The sequence below is a fragment of the Euphorbia lathyris genome, chromosome 8, assembly GCF_963576675.1.
Source record: "Euphorbia lathyris chromosome 8, ddEupLath1.1, whole genome shotgun sequence".
In the NCBI taxonomy this organism is placed as follows: Eukaryota; Viridiplantae; Streptophyta; class Magnoliopsida; order Malpighiales; family Euphorbiaceae; genus Euphorbia; species Euphorbia lathyris.
In genome coordinates, this window is record NC_088917.1 from 59,332,462 (window position 1) to 59,343,463 (window position 11,002).

The 11,002-nt window shown below is 34.3% G+C and overlaps 1 long non-coding RNA gene across 1 annotated transcript; it reads left to right on the forward strand.

Moving 5' to 3' along the window:
- Window positions 1–445: 445 nt before the first annotated feature.
- Window positions 446–2,045, forward strand: LOC136202218 (uncharacterized). Its single transcript, XR_010674356.1, has 2 exons — window positions 446–714; window positions 1,802–2,045. It is a non-coding gene; the product is annotated as an uncharacterized lncRNA (long non-coding RNA).
- The last annotated feature ends 8,957 nt before the right edge of the window (window positions 2,046–11,002 follow it).

Here is an 11,002-nt window from a genome sequence, read left to right on the forward strand (position 1 = left end):
GCCCATGGCCCGAATATTTCTAACACATGGAAACAATTAGAGAATGGAATTACACAAAGATATCTGAAAATAAAGAACATAATTCATTGTACCTATGTGACAATGTTCAAAAGTGAATTATAATAAAGTAAAAATAATAAAAACCCTAGACGGAAAAAACGGCTAGAGGGTAAAAAAAAAACGCTCAGAAACTTAGATGGAGAAAATAAAAACGGATTCTCAATTTTAAATGCCTAACTGTGGCATAAGCGGTCTATACGATCTTTTTCTTAAACACTAAATAATTATTATATGCAAAGTAGTCAAGAATTTTCTATTTTCTAACTTAGTGTAGACAAGATAAAACACCACAAAAACAAAAGGCATATAATCTACAGTAAATTGATTATGTTGAGTGAAAAGATTGAAAATGAAGAGATTCCAGCAAAATAAAAACGCAAGAAAAGAATATTGACAGCAGCATATATGCATTACCGATATTCTGTAACTTTTTAATTTCTATATATTTTACTGTTACCTCAATCAATTAATTTGAGAAAACATTATAAAGGAAACTCCCCAAAGATCTATAGCCCTAACTCTACCTTACAATGAGGGTATTAATATTTGTAGTTATTATCTTCCTAACCTTTTGTTTATTTCCTTCATTTCACATCTCTGAAGCTTCCTTTGCCCCTCAAAACAACCCTCTAAAGAGCATCAAACTTGTTAAGAGTAAGTGTTTTTTTCTGTTCTAGTTGTACTTTTTTTCATTTTTTCAATTGATTCCATCAAAAAATCTATTACTAATAACGTTTGCAAAATAACGAACCGAATTTTGAGAGATATTATTAAATATAGCCGGTATTTTTGTCCAATCACTTTGCTCTACCTATATTATTTTTGCGTATAACTTACTGTTCAAAACGAAGGCCGCCTCGACCGTCTTGGCGCTCGAAAATGAGAATCTGTCCCGATCTTCTCCGATTAGTCCTTCTAGGCGTTTTTTTGGCTACTAGCCAATTTTTAGCCACTTGGGCCCCGCCTAGGCTGCCGCTTAAGTGACGATGAAGAAAAACATTTTTTATTGTGAATTTATTTTTTTTCTTTATTGTAATTCACTTTTGGAGGGCGAGCCTTGGCGCAACGGTAAAAACGTTGTTGCCGTGTGACCTGAGGTCACGGGTTCGAGTCTTAGGAGCGGCCTCTTGCCAATTAAATTGGCAAGGGAAGGCTTGCCCCCAATACACCCTTGTGGTGGGACCCCTCCCCGGACCCTCGCTCAGCGGGGACGCGTAATGCGACTGGGCCGCCCTTTTTTTTTATTGTAATTCACTTTTGAGTTGTTTCAATGATATTGTTGTTGAAATTTTGATGTTAAACATATATGTTCTAAATATACGTGTTTTTCTATATTAAATAATTTTATACTACAGTTTTTAGATAGTATACTATATATTAATTGAATTATATAATAATTTATTGATTAACAAATAAAAAATATAAAAATACAAATCGATTAATCCCCGACTAATCTTCGATTAATCCTTGAGGGTCCTGTCCGCCCGACTAGCGCCTAACGTTTTTTACAACCTTGCGTATAACTCAGATCACTTCAAGTTGCTATTAATAATTTAATGTCACATCATATATTTTAGGATTTAATTTTTAAGTTCTAAAGTGTATATTTTAGTATCTAGATACATTAACTAAAAAATACGTCAATATTAATTGTTTTATTAGGTATATGGATGACATGGTGCGTCGAGCATGTAGTAAATTCTTTCAGCACTTATATTAATGGTGTGTTGTGCATATGTAGATCAGCATCATGAAGAAGTTGAGATACAAAGTTTTCAAAAGCATGGAAAGGGTTATGGTGGTGGAGATCTCCTTCGTCCCCGTAACGGCCATAAGAACGGAGCACCTTCTTCTTCTCTCAAATCTTCATCATTTGTTTTTACTTTACTAAGATATGTTGTTGTACTATCATTTTTCTCCATTGTCTTCATGTGAATGTTATAATCATCCAAAGATTATTCCAAACTTAATCAACTTTTAAACTATTTTTATAAGGCAAAAAGCATCCTGAGGTCCCTGATATTTCATTGTTTGGTGCATTAAGCCCTCGATCTTTTATTTAGACACATTAAGCCCTTAATCTTTCATCATTTGATGCATTAAGCCCTCGATCTTTCATTTAGACACATTGAGCCCTTGATCTTTCATATATGGGTGTATTAGGCCCTTCCGTAAATCGATTAATATATATGTTTATTAAGGGCATGTTTGGTTAGATTTATATAACTGCAGCGTTTCGCATTTTCTCTGGACACTGCAACATTTTGGAGCTTTTCACGAAAAGCTCTTTTCATGAACAGTTGTTTGTAGTTACTTGTTATTGATAAAATTACCCTTCTTATTTCCACAAAATGTGCTTCAATTTTAACATTATTTTTATTTTTAGAACATAATTATCGAAAAACAAGGTTTTATTATGTTCAATAAATTTTTTATTTTTTATTTAAATTATTTTTTATTAATTTGTATAATATATTTTTTATTTTAGAATTTGTTATTTTTAGAACATCATTTGTTGTCACACCAAACATGCCATTAATAAACCTATATATTAATTGATTTATGGAAGGACCTAATACATCCATATATGAAAGATCAAGAGCTCAATGTGTCTAAATGAAAGATCGAGGGCTTAATGCACCAAATGGTGAAAGATCAGGGGCTCAATGTGTCTAAATAAAAGATCGAGGGCTTAATGCACCAAACAATGAAAGATCAGGGGCCTCAGGATGATTTTTGCCTTTTTATAACTTACAACTCTATTTAGATCCATGATCTCTATGAATGGGTAGAAATAGATTAAATTAGATATTCTTTTTATTATTAGTTTTTCTTTATTATTAAGTTTTATGACTTATTTGTCTATTTTGTTAGATATTCATTTTTCTTATACAATAGCTTGTTTTTAGGCTTAATAGGTATCCAACCCCCTAAACTTGTACTCCCTTCATTCTTTTTTATATATCGTTTAAGGTTTTTCATCAAGACCAATGCAATATTAATGAGACTATTAAAATGACTAATGTACTCTTAATACTTTTCTCCTGGATCTCTACTTTCTATGCAAAATTTCTCTCTCTTATTAATTTTTATGACTTAATTAAGATAATTTGTATTAATAATTATATTTCTCTCTTACAATAAATAGGGGCAAATTAGAGAAAGTATTGTAAAAAGTGCATTGGTAATACAAAACGACATATAAAAATGAACAAATTCAAAAGTCCAAAACGTCATATAATAAAAAACGGAGGGAGTAACTTTTTTCACCTGGCCCCCTCAACTTAGAGGACAACCTCTCAACCCCCTCAACTCTCCAAAAACATCACATACAGCCCCTTACACCCCTATGTTCGGTCAAAATATTGACTCGTGTAGAAAACACGCTTGACTGTTGACCACACCAATGCCACATGTCATTTTTTTATTAAATTTTTCCATTGAGACCCCTGTTAGGCGAGCAAGCCCATTTGTGCTCGGCGAGCAACTACCAGAGATGGATTTCGATCAGAATTCTTATGCCAGAATCCCAACTCGAATCAACTCGTAACACTCCAATTCGACCAGAATACCCAATCTGACTATGAGGCAACATTGAGCACTATAAATAAGAGTTAAACCTACATTGAAGGGCAATTTTTAGACAAGTGTTGTTTTGAATATACAGGTTATGTATCCAAGTGATTTTGTTCCAAGTGATTATTGTATGCGAAGTGTTGTCGTTGTTTGTCGTCGCAGCCTTATCGAGGTGCTGAGGTTGGCAGTGCTCATCGAGCAGGGTCTCAATGGAAAATTTTAATAAAAAAATGACACGTGGCATGGGTGTGGTCAACAGTCAATCGCGTTTTCTACAAGGGGGTGTATCTGATGTTTTTGGAGAGTTGAGGGGGTTGAGAGGTTGTCCCCTAAGTTGAGGGGGCTAGGTGAAAAAAAGTTACAAATTTAGGGGGTTGGATGTCTATTAAGCCTTTAGGCTATTGTGGAAGTTGTTAGGATGGCCGTACATCACATCTGTATTTCCTTATTAGTCTCTAACATTAGCTGTACTCATCTGTTATATAAGGTTATACCTATATAGTAGGAAATAAAAATTGAAAATATTTATAATTTTCTTTTTTTTTTGATCTTATAGTCTAATATTTATAATTTTCTAATCTATTCTATTTTTACCTTCTTTATTCTTCTATTCTGAACCCAATTCTCATAAAGTACTAAAACAGTACCAGGGGCGAATCCAGGATTTCTCCCCTATGGAGGCAAACAATACGACTAAAATAATTTTTATCCAAAAAATAATAATTATAGAAAACCAGGGATCAAAGCTCAAGTTCAAATAAAATAGTAGCAGAAATATCAAATCAAAATTCAAGTAGGAGCAAAAAAAAATACCAAATCAGAGAGGCAAAAATCGGAGATGGAGTGCTGGACCAACGATCAAATTACGGAGGGATTGGCTGTCGATTTTGATTTAATCTTACTTGAGATTAGGAATTTCAATTTAGGCTTAAGAAGGAAGAGGAATTGAGGAAGAAGAACTAAAGAGATGAAAGAGAGTAAGAGAGACCGATGGTTTGTTTTAGGACCTATTTAGTTTTACATTTAAATATTTAGTTTTTATTTTATTTATTTTTATTGTAAATAAAACGACATAGTTCTAATTAAATAAAACGACGTTGTTTTGCTTTAAAAAAGAATTAAAAAAAATAAAAATATAATATTAAATTTAAAATCATTCTTCATCCTCAATTATAAAACCAATAAACCCTAAACCTTTATTGATAAAGATGTGCAAAGCTTTAAAACTTCAAAATTAATACCTGGATTTAAAAAAAAAAAATACAAATGTCAGTGGGGGCAACTGCCCCCACTGCCCCCATGCCGGATTCCCCCTAAACAGTACTACTCTTGACAACTTCTACTAGTATTACTGCTACTAGTGATTCAGATTTAAGTATACATGTCATTCTAGATTAGCTCATATATCTAATCCTAATTTCATTTATATTTCTAATTTTGAACCGCAAGCAAAAATGTTTGTGTGGGATTTTTCATCATTCTAATCAAAAGTCATAGATGATGGCTTTAGGTAAAAAAAACTCCTTATTTGCTATCAGAGCAAATCACATTTATTTTTAGCAAAAAAAAAAAAAAAAACATGTACCAATTTATAAGTTCGTGAAACCATAAAGATTTTTTTTTTCAATAACCCTATAAATTATAATATTACATATTCTATATTTATACCATAATATATATATATATATATATATATATATATATATATATATATATATATATACTTATTTAAATATATATTTATCTAAATTGAATTCACATTTTAACTATTAAAACGTAATTTTATTATGGGAAAATTACAAAATTGGGTCAAATGGGAGACCCATTTACATATTTAACTCATTTACTCAACCTACTGTATATTTAGACTAATTTTGTGTGACTTTCCCAAAATACCCTTAACCTTTCATCTTCCCCCTTCTCATTTCTCTTTCTTGGCTCACAGTTTCTCTTCCCCATAAGATTTCCAGACCTTTGATCTTCCTCTCTTCCTTTATATTGTGAAATCTGCACCATTTCTCTTCATCACCATGTCTTTCTCTTCTTCCCCTCTTCATCTCTTGATTCTTCATCTTCATATTGCTAGAAAATGAAGCCATGGTTCTTCATCTTCCTGTTTCTGCTCGTCTCTTGGTTTCTTTCTTCTTGTGCGGATCGAAGAAATCGTTATTCTACATTATTTTCATCTTTTTCCCTAGTTTATCATATGGTTATTGAGAATTTTAATGGTGAAAGGCGAGAAAAATGTAAGTATCTACTGTTTTCTCTTCGTTTTTTTTTTCCAGAAAATCACTTCGTGTGATCTGGTTTCGCAAAGGTATGCAAGGAGAAAGAGACTGAAACAGACGATTTTACTTCGCGAAAACGGATTACGCGAAGTCTGCCAAGAGAAATGTTCATGATTTTTACCTTCGCAGACTTCACGTAATCTGTTTTCATGAAGTAAAATCGTCAAATTTCTCCTCGCTGACTTCACGAAATCCTCTTTTCGTGAAGTAAAAGCGTCCTCCTTTTTGCACATTTATCTTCGCAGACTTCGCGAAATCCTCTTTTCGCGAAGCCAAATCATCAATTTTCTTCCTAACACGATTAAATTTTTCTAAAGATGGTTGAATACATAACATCCCAGTCAGGAAGACTGTGTACTGGGGTGTAGAGGAGACGACTTTCCTTCTGATACAGGGAGAAATTCCCATCAAGATTGGTCACATTTACTTTGAAATGATTTGTTAGGATTTTATTGTAGCAATCTTGTTGTAAATTTTTTGCGAAGCAATGCGGTATACTGGGATGCAGAGGAGATGACTTTGAAATTTTTCTTGGATTCTTTTTTGATACATGGAGAAATTTCCATCAAGATTCGTCACATTGACTTTGAAATGATTTGTTAGGATTTTATTGTGGCAATCTTGTTATAAATTTTGATAATGTTATGATTTTAATGTTGTTATTGTGGCAATTTTGTTGTAAATTTTGATAATGTTATGATTTTAATGTTAGAATCCCTTATTGTTATGCCTTTTTCGCTATATACCACTTCGCAGATTTCGCAATATGTGAAGTCTATGAAGATAAAAATGCTTTAAAATACGTCTTTTATCTTCGCAGACTTCGTATATTGCGAAATCTGTGAATTAAAATCACCTGCTGCACCAGACATTATCTTCGCAGACTTCCCATATTGCGAAATATGCGAAGTCAGACGAGAGGGAGAAAGAAGAAAGACTAAAAAAATTTCTAAGTGTTATATTTATATTAAGGGTATTTTGGGAAAGTCACACATACATAGTCTAGATATGTAGTAGGTTGAGTAAATGGGTTAAATATGTAAATGAGTCTCCCATTTGACCCAATTTTGTAATTTTCCCTTCTATTAGGAGACAATTATGCCCCTTATTTCTTTGTTGATTGGGTATGGGTTGAACCCAATACATCTAACTAGTATACGTATCTTAAGCTATCCCAAGCAGCCTTGTTCTAAATAATCTCTAATTATTACGTGCGATCCTATAGGTATATCTAATATCGACAGTTTGAATGAAATCGAGTTTCGTCTCACAAGTCATAAATGCGCTCTAGCAAGCCATTGTGACTACCTAGCTTTAGATAGTAATCTCGTATATAAATACTGAGAACCTAATTGTAATCTCGAAGTGATCATTTGTTGTGCGGTATCAAGTCCAACATGAGGCACGGTTCTGCTACCTTATCTGTTGCTCACAAATTTCTTGGTCTCCTAGTGAACTGATAGAATTAAATAAGCAATGCAAATTGATTCATTCGGGTGTGGTCACCTGCTTCTTAGCTTTACTAATCAAGTGGTCGGTGATATATCCTTTCCCGTAATGAGAGTGAAAATCCCGCACTTCACTAATGTCCTTCGGTATTCTTTAGGACATACCTAGCTAACTCATAATTAACACCAATTTACTATCCGTCAGGCAATAACAAAAGCATATCGTGTCTCATCCATGAACATTACATGAGAACCACCTATGACATTGATATAATGTGGTGCTCGCATCGCATATCATCTAGAGTTTACTGGCTTATAAGCTCATATGTCCTTGGTCTGACATCCCATGTATGTAACTAGTGAAACACCATCACAACCAAGGTACATACTAGTCTTTTGTTTGTTATCATTCTCATGATAACAATAGACTAGAGATATCTAGATTAGTATCTTGTTGCCTTACGGTTTCACTTGTCTGGGTCCTCAACCTTACAAACGTGAGCAGATCACTAATCAATGATATTATGTTAAGTTAGTTCATACAAGTGAGTTAACAGAACAGATTATTACCTTACAATTAAGAGCAATGTCTAGATATAATATGTCGGGACTAGGGCATACTCCAATAACCTCCCACTTGCACTAGTTCCAAATAAGCAAAGTCCTATCACCATTGAACTAACATGACCATAATGTTAAGGCCGGTCCAATCGATCCATTATTGGATCCTCGACTTTATTATTTGATTCAACTTTGTTGGTCTTTACTCCACAATCGACTCCCTTCGATTGAGACCTAATCTCCAAAGTACATTTTCAGATTTTGTTGTTGTGACTGGGACTTTAAAGCTTGTGCAACTGTCCCGTTTCCATCATTTAAAGATGTCTACTATGATGAGAAAGAAAAAGCACAAATGGTAACTTTTTTTATTTCCAACTCAGTCACCTACTTTAGTATCCAAACTAGCTTCGTTGCATCCAATGCAATAACATACTAAGTATTCTAGGTAGATTAATAAAGATGTGTTGTTTTAGAACTTACAAACATAGAACTTACTAACATAACGACACATCAATTATATATTTTATGACATCTTTTAGCTTTAATTACAATTCGAGAGCATTAATCCATTCAATCCTTTATTTCTTCAAGAAATTGGATTCAAGGTTCAATGTTCTGGAAATCTAATTAACTAAGTCTTTCTTTATACAAAATCATTATGTTCTCCCACTGTTTTTCTTGTTGAAGCAAGACTTATCTCAATTTCAATTAGTCACTATGAATTATATAAACTTAGATGTTTATCTGATTATAGCTACCTTCATGACCTAGTGAACCAAATATAATCAACAAACTATCTTTTGAACATCCAAGTTCAAAAATCAACTCCTACTAATTTTCTTGAAATGAAGAGTACTCTTTTCAGAAAAATTATCTTCGCAACAAATCAATTCCTCTTATTAGGACAACAGGTAATGATATCCTTAACTTCTTTTTAAGATATTATTTAGAAGACTCAAATCATAATACAATGTTTTTAGGTGTTTGTTTAAATCAATGGTGCTTTGTATTAAGGGTAAAGTACAAAACCATTTGTAAAAAGGTTTATGCTGATAAAGAGCCCCATTTTGAAGCAAAATCCCAATTTTAAATGCATCTGAATCCTCAGTACTCTCCATGCCCCCCTATAGTAACTTCTCAATGCATTTTTTTGCATATTTTTCTCGTTGTTTTCGAAAAAGTTCCCTTTCACCATTCCTTCTCACAGGTGCAACTGATAATTTTATATTTCTTGTGTCAATTAAAAAATCAAGGAATCCAATATCAACTGTTTTCGAAAAAAGTTCCCTTTCACCATTCCTTCTCTTGTCTCTCTCGACTCGACATCGGTTGCCTATTTCCCTCCGCCAATTTCAGTTAGCCACCTCCACCACCACTTCTCTGCCTTCCTAATCAGCTAAGATCTCTCAATTTACTTCTCAGTCAGGATGGAAAGCATTTTCTCTCGGTGCATGTTTTGATAGCCTGCTATCTTACGGCGACATGCCGAAAGGAAAGAGAGTGCGATCTCAGCCTAGACGACGACATTTAGAGAGAGTCCATGGTGTGTCTAATGATGAGAGGATTCATGATTCTGTTGAATCGGAGGCTGTGGCTGGGGATTTTGTTGTTCCAGACCCTTCCACTCCTAAGGGTTGTGGTCCTGTTAAGGCTACGGTGGTTTGCTCTGAATTTGAAGGTAAGGTGCAAGTTGTGTCTTCCTTGAATTTGGAGAGTAATGAGTTGGAGCAAGGAGAGGATAATGATGTTTCGGAGAAGCGTGAGTCCTGGAGGGATGTGGTTGCTTCTAATCGCATATTGAGTCCTGATTTATCCCTTAGCTTTATCCCACCGGTGGTTTCTAATGGGGAACACATTGTTCAGTTTCATTCATCGGAGCTTGTGGAGGAGGGGGCTAAGTGGAAGTTTGTTGTTGTTGGTGTGTACTTGGTTTAAAACCGCAATTTCACCAAATTGAGAGCTATGCTGTTAATCGATGGAAGAGGTATCGCTTATCTTCTGTTCATCAGGTGCGTGATAATGTGTTTTTATTCAAATTTTCTTCGTTGGATGGCCAGTCTAGTGTTCTAGGGGGTGGGCCTCTGTCATTCAATGGAGGGTCGTTTATGTTTAAACCTTCGAGACCTCGTATGAAGTTGGATTTTGAAACTGTTAATGTTGTTCCGGTTTGGGTACAATTACCGAGATTACCTTGGGAATTTTGGTCAATTGAGATTCTAAGTTGAATTGCTAGTATTCTGGAGAAACCTATGTTTTGTGGTCAATTTACCATTAATAAAACCAGGTTAACGTATGCGAGGGTTTTAGTTGAAATGCATGTTTCTGGCCCCTTTCCTTCTGAGATCACTCTTGTTGATGAATATGATGTTAGAATGAGTCAGGATGTTGTATATGAATGGATTCCCTCTGTTTGCTCTAATTGCAAACATGTTGGGCATGATGTTAAAAATTGTGTGTTTAGTACTAAAAAGGTTTGGAAACCTAAATCAGATGCCATCCAAATTGCTAGTGAACCTGTTCCTGTTATTAATGAGCCTGTTAGTAAGAAGGAATTTATTGGTTCTGTGATTAATAGTCAAGCAGATATAACTAAAGCTATGGTTCAATTTTACATTGATCTTATTGGTACTGCTAGAGATACTAGAGATCACATTGACTCGAGTGTGTTGGTGAAGGGAATTATTTTACAGGACTCTGATGCATCCATTTTGTGCAGTCCTGTTACTGATAGTGAGGTTAAAGCTGCATTACGGAGCATCAATACTTCTAAGGCTCCTGGTGTAGATGGATATAATAGTTTCTTTTACCGGAATTGCTGGTTTATTGTTGGCCCCGAGTTTTGTCAAGCGGTTAAGGAGTTTTTCATCAGTGGGAAATTATTGAAACAGATTAACGTCACCGCCTTAGTTGTGATCCCTAAAATCAGTAATCCTCAAGGGCTTGGTGATTTCAGGCCCATCGCCTGTTGTTCTGTGATTTATAAATTCATACTTAAGACCTTATCCTGGCATTGTAATCTGGTCATTAACAAACTAATTAGCCCTCATCATTCAGCATTTGTGCCTGGCC